This window comes from Balaenoptera borealis, assembly GCF_965194805.1.
Source record: "Balaenoptera borealis genome assembly, chromosome: 2".
Lineage (NCBI taxonomy): Eukaryota > Metazoa > Chordata > Mammalia > Artiodactyla > Balaenopteridae > Balaenoptera > Balaenoptera borealis.
Genome location: NC_138867.1, coordinates 49,142,161 through 49,160,798, shown reverse-complemented (window position 1 = coordinate 49,160,798; position 18,638 = coordinate 49,142,161). Strand labels below are relative to the sequence as shown.

At 39.7% G+C, this 18,638-nt stretch overlaps 1 protein-coding gene across 1 annotated transcript in view; it reads left to right on the top strand.

Annotated features, from left to right (window-relative positions):
* DEPDC1B (DEP domain containing 1B) overlaps positions 1–18,638 on the top strand; it is a 278,101-nt gene that overhangs the window by 225,458 nt on the left and 34,005 nt on the right. Inside the window, exon 15 of the mRNA XM_082382374.1 lies at positions 12,412–12,533. The gene's annotated coding sequence lies outside the window, so the exon portion shown is untranslated. The remainder of the gene's footprint in view (positions 1–12,411; positions 12,534–18,638) is intronic.

Genomic DNA, 18,638 nt, shown 5'->3' with positions numbered 1-18,638 from the left:
AATATTTCAGTGTGCGTTGCCTAAAAATAAGAGCTTTCATTTACATAACTTCAGTACAATGATTGAAATTGGGAAATTTAGTATTGATATACAACTGCTGTCTGTTATACAAATTTTACTAATTGTCCCAATATATAGGAGGTCTTTTCTTTTTTTTTTTCCATGTACTAATGAAATAGGCTGGAGCTAAAGCACTGATGGTGGGAATAAGTCAACCATTTCAGAGGTGGACAGAATAGGATTTGGCAGCAATAGGTTCTGAGGGTGAGAGAGGAAGTTAAGCTGATGAGGAGGTGGTAGTCTATAAGATTGGTATCGTTAACCAGGAACTCATGAAAGAAATTTGAATTGCAGGGGTGGCCTGATGTTCTGGATTTTTGATTTAATAATAATAACTGGATTTCTGCAGTGCATTAAAAGGCAGATAGGCAGTATAAAGAGAGGCAGCTTAGTGTAGCTTTTGGGGCTAGACTGCCTGGATTGGAATCAGGCTTTGCCACTTATTAGCTGTGTGACCTGGGGAGGTTACCCAAATTGGCTGTGTCTCAGTGTTTTCATCTGTGAAATGAGGATAATAGTACTACTTGCCTCATAGCGTCCTTGTAGGGATTCAATGAGTTATTATTTGTAAAGTCCTGTATTATAAGCCTTCCTGACAAACAGTAAGTGCTCTATTTAAATCAATATAAATAAATTGAATTTCCTACTTTTATGTCACTGAATCCTCAGTAGCAAACCTATGAGGTAAGTACTACTATTTTTACTAACTGGGACTCATGTTACATGGTTTGCCAAGGCCAAACCACTGCTCATATAGAAAACTCATTCTTTTCCACATACCAGACCATTCTTGGGTTTATGCTTGAAATTACCCAGCAGGCAGTAGAAATGGGCTAGTGACTCAGTATTGGGCTAAGGGCTGAAGGCTCTGGAGTTGAAAGTCCTCTGCACTGAGGTGATTGTTGAGGACATGGGATGCATGCAGTTCACAAGAGAGAGCCTATAGAAGAAAAGACTGAAGGTTGGAGCCGGTGAATGAGAGTGGGTAGGAGCAGTCAGAGAGGTAAGTGATAAAACATGGTGTGGAATGAAGAAAAGGAAGAGAGGGTTAAGGACAACTTGCCTATTCTTTGGGAGTTGAAGTGGGACAAATTCCAAGCAGAGAGCTGGGATAGTAATGAGTGGGTCCCTGTCACCTTAGTGAGAATGGTTGCCTTGGCTTGGTGAAGGCAGAAGCCTATTTGCTGGGGCTCAAGAAGACAATGGGAAGAGAAGAAGTGAATTCCATGAGCATGAACTATTCTTTCAAGAAGTTTGATAAAGAAAGGAGGAGAACTTGGGGTGAAGCAGGATTAAGAAATGATCCCTTTTCAAAAGAGGCAATTGTCTTTGTCATCTAAGAGGGGAAAGACAAAATCTGAAGATACAAGAAATAGTGGGGAAGATGGAAAGAGCAGGCTGGCAAGAGGTAGGTCAGGAGCATGGGGTTAGTCTCAGAAAAGAATAGGGATACTGCTTTGAGATGGGAGGGAAGAAAGAAACTATGTGCCATGTCCTATGACATTTCATGGAGAGAGAGAGAAAGTTGAGGCAGTTCACTTAAAATCATCTCAATCTTTGTAGAGTGGGCAATGAAGCTGTTCTTTGGGGAAGTCAGAAGTACATTTGAGAAAATGAAAGAATTGGCGAAAGTTAGGATGTATATTAGAGATAAAAAAGGGGGCTTGTCTAGTGGTGACCAGTGCCTAGGACTGATTGAGTGGCATGGTTCTACAAAATATTGTAACGGGACTTTCTCTAGTGACACCCTGGAATTAACTGAGAAGAGATGGATTGCGTCAGTCCAAGTAAGTGTTTTAATGGAGAGTCAAGAGTACTAGGCATTCTCAGAGGTCAGAGAGAATTTGGTTGGGAATGGTTAACCATAGGCTGTGAATCCAAGAGGAGGCTGAATAGGTTAGGTGAATGCTTCTCAAATGTTTCCTATGAAATATTCATAATGACAGAGAAGAGAAGCTTGTCTCCAGGGCGTGGAGTCTTAAAGTAGCCTATCAGAAGCTTTGTAAGTTCTAAAGTCCTGAGTTTTATTTTTAAAATATTTAAAATTCCATAATGTATATGTATTTGCTTTAATTTTAAGTATTAAGCTATTTATTATTAAGTAAAATAAAGAGTTAAAAAATATATGCCACATTTTTCCATGACTAGGCCCTGTACTGGGATGAGGGTGGGGATATATATCCCAGTTTAAGAAGCCTGAGGTTAAAACAAGAAGAAAAAGCAAGATTAACTGGAGAGAACAGTGAGGGGGAAAGACAAATTCAACAGGAGGCAAGGTGGAAAAATTTGAGATGGTAGCTATAGGGAGGTTTGTCAAAATGTCAGATCTTGAAGATAAGACAGTTGTAAGTGATAGTGGGTCTCGAGTGTGATCAAGCAAGCCACTTAGTGATTGAGATGAAGAAGTGGAGCCTGCCTTGGGTGATTTCAGTCTCATTGAGTTGCTCTTGACTTAGAACCTGAATGCAAAATTTCTCTCTTGTGGTGCACAGAAGAAAAATTAATGTTTAAAAGGAAGATTTTGTAAAATGTTAAGCCAGACATTTATTTTTAAACATTGTCTTGAAGTCAGAGAGAGATTAATAGAGCCAATTTAAATCCCCTTAGGGAACATTTGTTATCTGCCTGTTGCCTTATAGCCTCCATTAAAAGTGGAAGCAAGAAGTGTACAATTGAAATGTAAATTGTGACACTGAGTAATTTTTAAATGAATGCATTTTCCAGTTCATTGATAGGAGACATCCTTATTTACTTTATCTGTGGCGGTCTCTGTCTTGAACAACAGGCAGATAATTTGTGGAATTAGTGGCTATTTAAGGAGAGTAAGTAAGCTGTCATTTGTGCCCATCTTGTTTCAAAATAATGTTGCAGGCAAATACAGTAGACCCTTGAACAACTGGAGGTTAGGGGTGCCAACTTCCTAAGCAGTCAAAAATCCACATATGACTTTACAGTAGGCCCTCCGTATCCGTGGTTCCACATCCATGGATTCAACCAACCCCAGATACTGTAGTACTGTAGTAAGTATTTCCTGAAAAAGATCTATGTGTAAGTGGACCCCTGCAGTTCAAACTCATGTTGTTCAAGAGTCAACAGTACTTCCATCCAACTAGTGGATGGACTTTTGGCACTGGTGGATGGATAATGCAGCAAAAGAAACGATGTTGTCAGAAGTCTAATGTTGCCATTTGTCCCTAGAGTTTTGAAATAATTAATTTCACTATCTGATGTTGATAATTTCCATTGGTAAATACCTTCAATACTTCCCACTTCTTTTTTTTAAGTTCGAAAGGCATACAAGTAATAAATGTTTATAGAAGAAAAGAGTTAAGTAAGAGGAATAGAAATCTTGGACCATCCCAAACCGACCAATGGGAAAGTCTCTGTGCATGTTCTTCCAAAATTTGTTTTAAGCTATTTCATGCCAAATTTGTGTTTACACAAATGAGATTATACACAGCTTCTTTCTTATGATTTATGGAAGGTAAGCATTTAGCTTTACTTTTAAACTACCTTAGGAAAATTATCTGAAGCTTAGTGAAAAGAACGATAAAGCAAGAGAAGTGAGACTTAAGTTAATCAAATAACAGCATGCTAAGGACTAATATATTGAGGAGTATTTCTTCAGCTTAGCACATGTTCAGGAAGTGAGTGGGTTCATTTTCCACATTTGAGTCTGGTCTTTTTATTTTTACCTTTTTAGCTTCATACCCTCCAAAAGCATATCAGAGGGATGGAACTGGGATTCCATGCTTAGCACTGACTTACTTCCTTGCAGCATATTGAGATTTTCCAGTGTCAAGATCAGAGAGCTCTCTTGTAAGGCTCCATCCCTGAGGTCTGTGGGAACATCCCTGGAGACAGGCAGCAGCTGCTCCCAAGGGAAGTGGCAATCAGAGCCCCGACTCTAGTGAGCTGGGTAATGCTGAACCTTGGAACTGTGCGAGGGGAGTAAAGCTCTTTTTACCTCCTCTGCTCCTGCAAAAGCTGACTTATCTGTGGATTTGCCTGTGATGATAAGATCCAGAGTGACGCCTGAACTCCTGTGGTCAGTCTTTCCATCGACAAGGAGGGATTTCTACCCAATAGCATTTCTCTTATAAATTTAGGTTTATTTCTGATTATGCTAGGCTATTTGTAAAACACAAAATTCAAGTTGATTGACTGCAATAATTTCTTCCCATCCATATTCTGGATGAACCAAAAATGAAGCCATCAGTGTTTCTTATCCTTTGAAAACATTTGGCTAATTTTCACAAATAGAAAAATTACATGGTTTCCTGGAGTTGCTGATGTGTTCTCTTAGAAGGGTTAGGCCCTTGGGAGTTATTAATTTAACCAAAAACTCACAGATTACAATATGGGTGTGTGGAGGATGGGGAGGAAGAGGGAGAGAAGGGAAAGAAATGGGTTAAAATTTCATTCAAAGGAAAAGTTTCAACATTGGATTAGGAAATAAAGACTGTCAATAAAAAATGGACCATTCTAAAGTTTGCATAAACTTGTTGTATGTGTGTACTTTTATTTCTGAGTAAAGCTCAAACAGTTTCTCATGAAAGGGAATGAATACAGAAATCTTCCAGGATGTGTTGGAATTGGCAGTTGGTTGGAGCTTGGCCACGGCAGGAAAGGACAGCTTTTCATTGTGGTGCTTTTTGCCAGGGTGTTGGGTAAAACATCTTCACTTCTCTCTGGGAAGACCCCCACGGAGGAGCAGGCTGGGACAGACAGAGCATGAGGGCGCGGCTGCATCCCCCGTCAGACAACGTCCCAGCCTGGGTTGCTCTAGCTGAGCTTCTCCAGAGGCTAGAATGCTTTGCTTTCATAGTCATCTGGATTGTTTACTAAGGGTAGAAATGTCTTGGCTCCACCCCAGACCTGCTGATTCAGTCTCTGTGGGGTGCTGCTTGGGAATCTGTATGTTAGAGAAGCTCCCAGGGTAATTGTGATGAGTGGTCATGTTTAAGAACTTCTAATGTAAATAATGGCAGACAGTAGGACAGACTGACGGGAAGCACTGTAGGAAAAAAGTGTGTGTGTGCGTGTGCGTGTGCGTGTGTGTGTGTGTTGTGTAACAGCTATGAGTGGAAATCAGGCTACTGGAATTTGCCAAGAGGCAGCAAGGGAGTCACAGTAACCAGGTGCCAAGGATGTGGCCTCAGGCCTTACCAGAAACTCCCTCCTCTAGGGTGTGAGCTTCTGGAAAACGCTGACTGGTCCGGATTAAATCTTGCATTCCCAGGCCTAGTGTAGGGTTGGCTCCAGAAAAGGCCATCACAACATTTTCTTTAAGGTTCTGTTTACTGTTTATGTTTGATTTTCTACCTCAGTCAGGAATCCTAGTATCCAGTTTTCTTTGGTGTGTTTGCAGATTTCCGACAGTTCTCTGGTTTTCCTTTTATTTCATTTTCTATTTATTAGGATGCCAATCTACAGATTTAACAGATTGAACAACCTTTGCAGATAAACAACAGAAGGTGGAACTACATCCGATGCTTTCTATTATATACCCAAAGTCTGTTGTACATGACAAGGATGAAGTTTTATTTACTTCTTGAGTGGACCAAGCATAAACACTCGCTGTGAGGGGAAAAAAGAACCTTACGGGAAGAAAAGTGCTGGATGCCAATGGATGGCAATTGTTTTGGAACTCTGGGCTTGGTGTTAGTGAGGGATCATTACAGGGGAGGCTACTACCTGTAGTTTGGTGTAGCTGGGATGAGTTTATATCCCAATTTGCAGGACAGTCTTGGCTTCACCTATTGAGCTGGTATCCCATTTGGTTAGGGTCCCTTTTATACTCAACAGTGCCCTGGTTCAGATAATAAGTTGTGTGGTCACTGTGAGGATAGGAGAGAGAAAGACATTTCCTGGGACCACTGAATAGCACACGTTTCAGTCTGTGATTTATCTCATTCCAGGCCCACCCCTAACATTTGCAGGTCCAGGACAAGAGACCCTTCTGTCCCACAGCCTTATCCTTTCTCTTCCTTCCCTGGCTCCACTGTGCAACTGTAGGAATATGTGTGGACCAACCAATCTGCTCATTCAAGCTTTATCCACACCCATAGCTGGATAGCTGCCCATGATCACCCCTCAGGCCTAGGGGTACACACACTGGCTGTAAAGTGGTCTGCCCTTGGGAGAGTAAAGACGCACATGGGCCTTGGAGGCTGGCTTTGGACCATGTGAGACAGGGAATTCCAGGGACATGGGAACTTGGGGAATTGTCTAGAAGGGAGATAGTTGTTATAGGGAGGTATATCCTCCAACGCTGCAGACTCCTAGCCCCATGGGAAGGGGTGGCTAGAAGAGGAAGGAGGGGAGCCCCAAATTAGGGTTTTCAGAGATCCTGCTTCTAGCACATCCTTGAGCATCCCAGGAAAGCAGGCTCACTATGCCATGTGGGATAAGCACACTTCAGACATGAATTCTGCTTGGTCAAGTGACTGAGGTCCAGAGGTGTCGTTTATCTGGCCAGATAGAAATCCCTTGTCCTACTTTCAGGCTGGCTTGTCCTCAAATGCCCTATATCTAGGGTATCAACTCCATTTTTCAGATTGAAACAAAAACTTAAATTATATGGCTTAATGTTTTCAAAGTCAACCAAAGAGAAGGCCTGGTATATTTCATCAATGGAAATTTGGTGAATGTTTTCTTTGCTTGCTGATATGTTCTACTGGGTGTGTGGGTGTGAAGATAGGAAAGTCTTTTGCCCAGCCATTCCCACTGTGCTTTTGTTTATCTGAGGATCAGTCAAATGGAAAGACTTTCCTTTCTTGTGATTGCAATCAAATCTTTTACAATTCTCAGATACTTCTGAGTCTGTGGAACTTCTTGAGTAGTTTTAAAGTCAATAAACGCTCTCTCTTTTTTCTCCTTATCTCATTAGGATTGAACTAGGTCACAGGGCAACATGGTATTTTCCTGGACTAGGAGTACTTTTTTGTGGATCCTTGTGTACCCTTAGATAGGGTCATTGTATATAGCACAGAGATTGAGCCTTGCACAGCCCTGGAGGTGGATTTCACAAAGAGTATGAATGGGATTGTGTAAAGTGGCGGCCCTGCCTGTGAAGGTTTTGGTCAGGAATTCCTCCTAACCGTGTACTCCCCAGCAGGCCTGTTGTTTTCTTCTTTCTCATTCATCGTAAGTATATGAAGAAGATGGGTGTTTGGAGAGAGGAGTCGAAAAACATGCTATTTTCTATACTTTTCTCCATTTTTTGAGGGTACTCATTCTCCTTTTAGTGTAATGTAGATCAGGGAAAATAGAAGCCATTAAGGATGTACAGAACTAATTTTTATATAATCAATGATTTTGGCCAACAATTGTACCAAAAATATGTTTTCAAACTCTTGTTCTATCCTGTCAGCTTCCCTGGGGTCTGAACAACTATGACTTTTCCATTTTAATAGATGGTTCAGTATGTGATTTTCCTGGAATTAATAGCACAAAGTGATGCTTCAAATATCTATGTGTTATTGCCCATTTGTAATCAATGAAAGTTACACTAAGTCACACTGCTTTGGGTGATTAATTGTCTAATTGTCTGTCTTTATTTGGCCATAACTAGAGACTCAACTGAGCAGGAATTACTATCCAGATATTTTCTTGCTACATTTTTGGTGTTCAGTGGTGGTAGACTGAGGAGGGGTGCATTTGAACGGCAGAATAATTATCAGATGGACCCTGGTGTGCAGTGTATGTGCTTACTCATTATCTTTGTGTGCTGCTCGTTACCGCGTCTCTCCCTTGATTATTGGAAACTTCCATTCTTAATAATTTAATTTATCCCTACCAACGCCAGCCTCCCCTGACAGCCTGAAAACCAGGCTTGATAAAGTCCAGGTGTATTTTAATTCTTCTTTATCAAACCCAAGAGAGAACTTCTTAGAGACTGTGCTGATCTATGTGTCTTGGAAAAACACCAACTGTGGGAATTTTGATGTATAATGAAGCCCAGGGAGGGATGGACTCCATTCCAAAATGTTGCCAATAGATATAATTTAAGCAAGCAAACATGACGTACATTCTTAACTATCTTCCAAAAGGGAAAATACTAGAAGAGAGGTAATTTGAAAATAGAAACTTTCCAGTAGCGACGGGATGGCTCGTAGCTATTGTGGTCCTCACAAGTGCTCAGTGGAGAGTCAGATGCTTATTAGGTGCTCAACAAAGCATTTGTTAACTGAATAAATGGATGGATCTGATCTTCTTCTGAGAAATTCCAAAACAGAGATTACCTGGCATGAATGTTCACATCAACCACACATATTGAGCCCCACTGGGCTGTGTGCTCTCCCATACAAGCTAGTTGATTTGGTCTTGGCTGAAACAAATCCCTATTTTATAGACGACATTGAGGCTCAAAGAAGTGTTCAACAGCTTCCTCGAGGCAACTGAGCATTAAAGCTGGAATTGGAATGTGAGTTTTCTGACACTAAGCCGAGGGTTCTGGGATTTCAGGGATTACCTGCCTTTTTGAAATCATGGGCCAGAACAATGGCAAAACTGCCATTTTCCAAGCAGCTGGAAAAAACTGAAGTGGACTCAGTATTCACCCTTATATAGAGGAGAATAAAGCTAACTCTCGAGAACCTTGATACATTAAAAGACTTAAAAAGTAGAGGCACATGCAATGTGTAGGGACACCTCTAAACATCCTCCAAAAGGCCCAAATTTGGGGAATTAGAAGAATGTGAGAGCAGAAGGGGGGAAATGTGTCTAAGTTCTTCCAAGCTATTTCTTTTGCTACTCAAGCCAAGTGTTCTGTCTCTTAATCAAAATTTCAGGGAAAGCTCACAGCAGATCACATGTTTGGAAGAGTATTAGAAATCAAGAGGGAAAAGGCCTTATAACTCATCCATTCTCATCCTTGTGTTACTTTGTAATGTTATTAAAGAGTTTTCATTATACATAGATTCTGTCTTTTCAATTGCCCTGCAAAACTATTAGGACAAGTTCCTTTTCTCTCATCTCTTCCTTGTACTCTAGGTACATAGACCTCTCAGCACGGCAGGCAGTTGCCTGCATGATATGTTCAAAGTGCTCCAAGAAACTTGTGTGTCCCCACTGGCCTGATCTCATTTCTGCAATACATACCTTCTAGTGGAGTCATTTTACTTATTAAGGAATGACATGTTTTCAAGGCCCTGTTTACAGTGTTAATTAACTTGCACAGATGACCTATTCAACTGATAACACTCACTAGCCCATTGGTACATGGTAGGTAGTTTATTCTATTAGTTGGGTGACCACCACCAATGGATAAAGCCCCGAAAAGATGAGAAAAAGAATTGTCTGGTGGTAGAAAGGGGGAAGTAGAGGCACAGGACACATTCTTGGGCAAGTGGATCTTTTTTTGTTCCTATGGAGAACAACTCAGGTATGGTAGGGTGAGGTGCTAAAAGAAGGGAAAATGAAAGGGAAGATTCATCATTCAGTTTGGCTCACAGGCTTGACCTGTGATGTTTTGTAGACTGAGTGTAAGGAAGTAGGACTTGAGACAAAAGCTTTTCTCTCCACCTGGTCACTGCCTAACAGCTCACAAAGCTTCTCTTCATGCTGGCTTATTTTTTAGTTGTGTCTAGACTTTTCTCGCTGAAGAAATGCATCCTCTTGTGCTCACTGTGGACTCCATGGTATTAAAACCAAAATCATTTGACCAACTGAGCTAAAGTAATGTTAGCACTTAGGATGGTTATTTTCACTAAATAGTATAACCAATACTATCTAGTCCGGCTTTTGGGATATGAGATACAGCTAATTAGATTTTCTGGCTAACCCTGATTAAGGCAGAAATGTCATATCAACAGTAACACCCTTTGGCCTTGGGCAAGAAAGATTCTTGGCCTCTGTCCATGTTCCACGAAGAGAGGGTTCTGCAGGGACGTGGTTCGTGCAAGGCACCCTCACCCCCACTGCTAAACCACTCAGGACTCCACAATCCCCTGCTTAAGCGACCCCCGCATTACTTCCAGAGTCTGTGTGGGCCTGTCTTGGGGTCAGATCTCCCCGGTGTGAACTGTACTACTTGAGTACGAGTGCTACTAGGACCAAAGAGTGTGGGGCTGTGTGTGCATCTTGGATGGGCGGGCTGGAGTGTTGTCATGAGTGTGTGCAGGGCTCCTTGTATCGCGGAACAGAGCTGAAGATGGGAAAGAGAAGGGGAGTGGGGCTACTGGTTGGGGGCCCTTCACGCCACAGATTTTATGGATGAGGTTGTGTTTTAAACTCTCTAGTGGGAAACCATTGAAAACAGCCAGCTCATTCCGACTGTGAAGCTCACTACTTTGACTAACTAGGGTTTCATTGACCACTGGGTCCTTGAGTGGCTTCCTGATCTCTGGTCTGCATGTGGAGTAACAGTGGTTATTGTTCTGTGGATACGTAGGAACCAGGGATAACTGTTCTCCTGGGACACTCTTAGGAAGTTGCTACTGCTGGTGATCACTATTGTTTCATGAACACTGAAATATCTTATATTCTTGTAAATTTGTTTTTCCTTGAATACTGGACAGTAAAGGTATGTGTATGTGTTCTAGTAAATTCAGGATTCTGGTTGTTGAGTTCTGGTTACTTAACTTTTTATTACTGAAGTTTGTACTTGCAGCTTGTTCAGAGTCTTTTTAACTTGGGCATATTTTATCCTTTTGTCCTCTCTCCACTATAATGTATGGCTTTCGAGCTCAGGAAGATGATTTATATGTCACTTTAAAATATTACCTTTCTTTCTCTCTTTCCTTCCCCTTTCTCTTCCTCTGAGGTATATTTATGCCTACCATCTCCCAGACCCTGTGTTAGAATTTCTCTCATGCTAATTTTTAAATAATAACATATGATTGTTTAAAATGTCATTATCTAGTGTGTAGTAAACACATAATAGAAGATAACTTTGTTCCTTCACAAATATTTATAGAGCTTTAAAGTTATCATTTCAATATCCAAATATTTTGCTTTTTTTTTTCTTTTCTGGAGAGAAACAAATAACTGGAGGTATTTGTTACCATGCAAAAAATACATGTGAAGATTTTCAGATGTTATGCTCTGTAATTAGAGTTGTGTACTGTTACTTGGGTCTGTTCTTGAGTTCTCTTAACTGTGCGCACCTTTGTAGTGTCTCCTCTTTTTCTCTAAACACTTTGCCCTGCTCCCCACTCTTACCACCCCCCCCCCCACCATGTCTCTGGATTTTTCCTCTCTCTCCTCATTATTCTCTCTTTCTCCTCCTCTTTCTCTTCCTCTCCCCTCTCCTCTCCTGCTCTTCCCACACATCCCCGTCTGCCTGCTTCTCTCTTGTTTCCACTCCCTCCTCAGGTACGTGCCCTTTGTTCTTGCCTGGGTTTATATCCACTGGGAGAAGAGTCAACCATATTCTTAATGTAACAAATGGCATCCAAGTGTAAGGTCCCAAGTCCAAGAGCTAGAAAGTCCTCCGGTGTCAGGGTTGTCAGAACTTTTGAGATTGATCATCTAATAAGGTCCTCTTTATTTTGTGCCAGAGAAGACAGGTCCAGTGAATTATATAACTGGCCCAAGGCTATACAATGACCAGGCTCCAAATCTCCTATTTCCCAGTTCAGTCCTTTTCTAAAAAATAGTTTCCAAATACATTCAAGTAAAAACAAGCCACCGTAAGTTATAGACTTTTATATGTTTACTCCTATGGTGCCAAGGAAGGAAAATAAAGGGGGAGGGGGCATGAACAGAAAAGAACACACGAGATGCCCTGATAAGTCATTTCCTCAAAAGATCTTGAAAGATAACTTAGAAATTGCCAGTAAGAACTACAGACAAACAAGTTCAGACAAGTTACTGCAGGTTACTCCCTGGGGGGGCAGGAGAGGTACATTTGTCAGCATATGCGGAGAAGGAGGAGCTATAGACCTTATAATTGGAAAAATATTTTGGGAAAAAAGGAGTTGATGCTTTTCCTTGATTTTTCTTATTTTGTGACAAGGCATACAACAAACCTGTTTTAATGCATCAGCTTAAATCAGTAAAATGTAGTTTACTTGGCTTAATATAAATTTAAAACTCTTTAGGCTAGACAAGCTGTAATCATATTCCCAAAGATCTCCATTTTATCATTATTTACAGCTAAAAAGACATTGATGATCTTTTTTTGGTTGTCTCTGGTGGAACACTGCTGGCAATAGTTTCCTGACATGAAATTCTCATGTGCATGGAAATCTAGTTAGGAAAATGAGTAAGTAAATAACTTTTCCTATGAGTATAATCTCTCCTTTATGACATAAACTAGATATCCATTCACATCTATGGAATAATTCCCAGTTTTGCAATTAAATAATTTGATATGCACAAGCAAACATGCCAATTTCTTTCTAGACTAGGAGAATTCAGTCAACTTTCTACTTGAACAAACTCTGCTTTTAAATAGATGTTTTCTCAAGATTGGATTATAAAGAGCTGATCTGAGCTTCAATCAGATGGATAATTAAACAGCAAAGGTAAGAGGCTTCTGACTGTGCATGTTTACAGTGTTCATTGAAAAAAATAAAATGTGATTTTTAATCCTGAGGGTAATTTGAACACTGTACCTGTATAGTGATGTGAAGTTCACTCGCTTCACATTTTAATCTCAAAGTTGCTGGTGCATTTGAAACTAGCTTTCTCACAGAGACTAGGCAAAGTTGGATTGGAGAAATCTGATCTCATTTTATGTTTTTCTGGCGTGTGTGTAGTTGAATGAAAAAATGAAGATGCTACTTTGAAACTGTTTTTTAATTTTGTTTTTTCCTCCCTCAGCTATGATGCTTTGTTTTCTCAGATCTGTTTAATAATCTGGAATATTTTCTGGAGTGATTTTTTTAAATAATTAATTAATTAATTAATTAATTTATGGCTGCATTGGGTCTTAGTTGCTGCACGCAGGCTTTCTCTAGTTGCGGTGAGCAGGGACTACTCTTCTTTGCGGTGCGTGAGCTTCTCATTGCGGCGGCTTCTCTTGTTGCGGAGCACGGACTCTAGGCTCGCGGGCTTCAGTAGTTGAGGCTCGCGGGCTTCAGCAGTTGTGGCTCGCGGGCTCTACAGCTCAGGCTCAGTAGTTGTGGTGCACAGGCTTAGTTGCTCCGCAGCATGTGGGATCTTCCCAGACCAGGGCTCGAACCCGTGTCCCCTGCATTGGCAGGCGGATTCTCAACCACTGCGCCACCAGGGAAGTCCCTGGAGTGATTTTTTAAATGCTGGGAAATGTTCTCACTTTCTCAGCATAGCTGTGGACTCTGAAATGTAATAGATGTTGGATTTTTAAAAAAACCTGATCGATGGCAGTGTGTACATTTTACTTCATGTTCTAGTAATTTGGCATGCAAATATGTCTTCCACACTAAATTTTAAGCTCTTCGAGGGCAGGGTCTCTATCTTCTTCTTTACCCAGGGCTTTTCATTTGGTTGGTGAAATGTTTATGTACTCAGTGAATGAAGATAAGGCATACATTGCTCTCTAAGAGTGTACAGATGTATGGCTGACTGTTGGCTAGAAAGCTGGCTGGCCAGTTTGCACCTAGGTGAGGATTAGGATTCAGAGACAGCATGTTCATAATGTCCTATAGATTATGTTGTTTCTTTGAACAAGAATGAAGTGAAAATGTGGATCTCTGGTCTAGCCTTTTTTTTTCAGTGTGATTGAAAATGTAATTCAGTGTGATTAATTATGTTGAAAATGAGCAGGAAATATGATGGCACTTAGATTAGTTGAAGAAAATTCCAGATTTTGCCCTTGGGTCTTTGGACAAGTGACCTTTCAATTTTTTCTCAGATATTTAAATTCCAAAGGCTGAGTGTTCTCCATTAGAGAACATCCTGAGGATTTCTTCTTACTATTTCTCATTTAACTGTTTATTAATTTTTCCAAGAGAAGGAATGAGAAATATGAATTTTTTTCCTGTTATTTAAACCTTCCGATGAAACCATTTAGACTCTTTTTGTGCTAATGAGAAAAACTATGTGGATACTTTTCCTGGGCCTTTGAGAGTGGTAAGAAGAGTTCTTTATTATTGTCATTATGTGTTTAATAATACTAATTCCAATTTCATTTCACTTTTATATAGTATTAATTTTGCAACAAGCCTAGCAAGACATCACCCATACATCCTGGTCAGTAAAGACGCTGTTATCAGTCATGCTACTGAACATGACTGAGCTGATAGTGGGGTCAGTTCAGCTTCCCTCTCTTGGCTTGGTAGAGAGTCCAGCAGTAGGTGCTATGGAATTAGGGATGAAAGGAAACTCTTCTTTTGGTTTTTCCAAATCTCTTAACACCATTTAAACTCCTGGAAGTTTTCCCCATTGAGAGGAATAGTGTGGTTCTGACATCCTTAACACCAACAGACTGTGGGTCAAATTCAGCCTTTAATACTTCTGTGGGTAGGGAAATAAAGGCATGTCTTACGACTTCCCTAAGGCCCATAGTTATTGGGAGAGCTGGGAATAATATGTTTAGAACTTAGGTTTCTCCTACTATGCATATATTACATTGTGAACTCCCTTGGAGCAAACTTGGGTTATCCTAGAGGTAGCAAAGAGACCAAAGAGAGACAGGGGCAAAAAGATGGTTAAAGGCAGTAGCAGAAATATGTGCCTCCTGTAATTTTCATCTTATTTGAACATCTAAAGGTCTTAGCAAGAACCACAGGGTGCTTGGAAAGCCCAGTAATCTGGGCTGTGGAGTGTCAGTTCATTCATTTACTCCACAAATATGTGTTAAGTGCTTACTGAATGCAGAGCACTATTTTCAATACGTTTACAATTCTAAGTTCTATTTTTAACCTCATCCTATATGTCGGGCAACATGTTTTTATGATTTCTACTTTCACTTTTTCATTTATAGGTAGGAGATAGTAATAGTAATGGTCTGGTACCTTCACAAGAAACTTAGGGTTGATTACTGGATGAGCATCTTATTCAAATAAATCCATATAAAGACATAAGGACAGCATTTATATATTTGTGGTCAAATCAATGGTCAGTCTTATTTTCTCCACGTAAAAATAGGTTTCACCATTTATATGGCCAATTACCTTTATCCAGCTCACTTTGACCAGGTCAGTGAACCTCGTAATTTTGTATTGTGGAAGATACAGAAAGCATACTGACACCCTTAACTTACATTTGGTAAAACTGAGTTTGTGAATTTTCCCCAAATTTATTCTGCTATAAAGTAAATTATATTGTAGATACAAATTTTTCATTCTCTAACCTTGTGTTCTCATCTAATTGCTCTACAAAGAAATGATGCATATTAAAGTTACCTTTTTAAATAATTCACTCAGTCTCCCTGTCCCTCTCTCCCCAAGTAAAATAAATAACCCGCATTCTTCATTTTGTTGTGATTTCAATTTGTCCAAAATAGGCTGGGGATAGGTTAATTAAAACCTTATATATTGTAATTAACTTGGGGTTAGAACTCATATCAATCTGGGGCAAAACCACTTTTCAAATGATTAGCAAATGATAAAATACACTCACTACTAACATTATCATATGAACATGAATCACAACTTTAGAATCCTTTTCATATTTATGAGGCTGAATTTCAGGTTAAATCTCCACTGATTGTATCCTAATAGCTGCTTTTAAAAATAAGTCTCTGAGCCAGCTTGTTTATGTTTCATTTGTCTCTTTCTCATGAAAGGCGACTTAATAAAATAATGGTTATGTGAACTTCTGATGGTTTAATTCCAGTTAAACAGGAGTTTGCTTCAGTTTCTTTTGTTACGATTAGGGAGAAAAATGACTTGTTGCTTTTCAGTTCCATTTGTGAGGGACTTGTTTCTTTCAGAACACCTCCTGAAGCCTCCTCATTTGCCATCTCATAATCTCAAAGGGTCTTTGCACTCACGTCTCTGCTTTTTTTGAACCTGGGACAGTTTACAAAATCTCCAAAGATTTTTTTCCCAGGTGATCTTTAAAAATGGGCTTCAGGGAGATTTGAACAATCAAGTCAATGATGTCTGTGTTAAAAATCTTTAAAATCGTGTTTTCATGATCCAGTGTATGGGACAGGGTGGGGAGGGCAAATAATAACCAGAAAAACCTAAGTAGGATTAAAAAATGTTTTCTTCCAACTTATATGCTAATACATATTCAGGCAATTTTATGCAAGCTTTTTGGAAATTCTAGAAGCTTTTTCATTTCAGGCGTAATATATTTGGCTTATAAATAAATATCAGATACCTTCTGGAGGCATTAGAAACTGAGCATTATGCAAAGTCTACCCTCTGTGGCGTCAGGAGCTTGAACTGTTTTCATTTAAATATCTGCTGCGAAAGCACTGAGATTAGATGGGACGTTAGCTCCCCCCTTTTTTTCCCTGCTATCAAATGTCAGAGGTTTGTATTGTTGGTAGGAACTGAGATTTCATTTCCCTTGGCCACATGCTGACGCTGCCTGTACTGCAGCATCTCTCCCGTTCCAGATTTGTATGCCCAAGGTAAGTTAGAAAAGAGACTTCAGGAGTGAAGCATGGGTTTGTTGATGAAGTATGGGGGAAACCAAGTGAGGATCTTCAGAACGAAAGAGTACATCTTTCTGCCTGAATGTGTGAGAAATGGTAAACCCTTTACAACCTAAACCTCCCACTGGTGAGATTATCAAGTATGTAGTGTTTATGGTCAAAATGTGACCGAGGGTTTTTTGAAGCAAAATGTTTTATGTTATGTGTGGGGCAGGCATCTGTGTGCCTGCCTTAAATTTATGAGCTAATAACATTCTGTTCCAAGAAATACTGTCAGGTCTTATAACACCACGGGTTTGTTCTGAGTTATTCTGGTAAATGGATGATTTTGCTTTTAAATAATCACTCCTGGAATTTCCAAATATAAAGGAAACTCACATAAAATTTAATTTATGAGGAGGATGCCTTTTTCATCAATGAAAGCTGTCAAAGTAGACTAATAATTGCATTTTCTCTTAACAAAATATAATTTATTATTTTCTACTATGTGGAATGACTGTAAATGTCAACAAAATAGGTTCCAGCAACTTGTAGGAGTGAGGTTCCAAACAAATGATAGTAAGCAAAATCGTGAGATAAATCAAACAAGATAACTGAGCTAGAATACACTATAAATAAAACAAAATAAAATAAATTTAAAAAATTATGAAGAACTAAAGAACTATTGATAGTAAAATAGATATTCTCTGAGATTACCACTCTCAGTTAGTAATAGGAATTCTGCTGAAACTGATTAGGACTGGTGAGATTAACTTCTCGCTGCTGATTAAGGAACTGGACCCTCTAACTTGGTGTCCTCACTGTGTACACAGCTCTCTGCTGCTAATGTACCCTGGTCTTAAATAAAACAGAATGGCAAATATTTAGAGTAAGTTTTATGTGTCTTTGGGATTTTTTCCTTCCCCACCATTGGTAAATAGTATATTTCCTCTGCCAATCTCTGACCTTTGGGATAACTTCCTTTGTTAAACATCCACTCATTTATGTGGGCATTAGTTTTCTTTCTTTCTATTTTTCCCCAATTTCAAAATCTACTCCATTTTTTTGCCTCACATTCAACTGCTTTCAGTACCGAGTAAGGTCTTCTGATGAACCTCTTGTCTATAGTTTTGAAAGGAGGGAATCAGAAGCAAAGGAATTAGCAGTCACAAAGATAAGTTTGCAAATGTGAACTAAATAGAAACATGTTTTTTCCATTGCAAATTAGGCTTAAATATTACTCGTTGTAACTTCCATGCTAGCATATCTCAAAATGAAGTACAGATTGGTTGAGATGCTGTTCTAAAGTGTATATGATGTGGTTTTAATGCATGGTAAACTGATTTATATGATAGTTGTAAATTTTCAGGGGCCCCATGTGGACCTTTTGAAATGAAAACATTATATTGGAAATGGATGAAAACATGGTACTTGCCACGAGCTATACAAGTATCTAAGGGATACTTAGAAATCAGCATGTGTTAGTGAGCCGGAGGCCACAGGATGGTATCTAAGCACTCTTGTGCTAAGTTATACCAGGACTATCACCACATAGCTGTCAGCCCATCAATCTGGAGCAATGCTTTCCAACTCATGTCAATCAGTACCACTACTAGAGAAATTATTGACACCTCCAGGGGATGCAGCAGCAACCCCAAACCTCTTTTTCTGTCGCTTCATAGTTTCCATGTCCAACTGCATGTAGTTTTTCTCTCTGTGTTCTTCCTTTTGAAATTTCTGGGCCAAAATTTGGCAGGGAAAGGGGCAGGATTAGGATGAAGCGACCAGTATGAGGAGATACAACAAGGTCAATCATGCTACATCAGCGGTATTGCAGCAGACCAGTGAAGGGATTCTAGAAACCGGGCTCCCTATCTGAATTCCGTTACTGACATGTTAACTGTGAGTCAGGCTGCCATTTGCTTAGTGTTGTGTATTGTTTCTATTACTGCTACTACTACTACTGATAATTAGCTATCATTTGTTGTATCAATGTACTTCAAATTAATATCTCAACCAACATATATTCTCTTGTTTATGTATGGTAGCATGGGGTGGTAGTGGGGTTGTGCTAGGCTAGTATGTGATAATACGGTTTTATCACCTGCTTTTGTTTTTA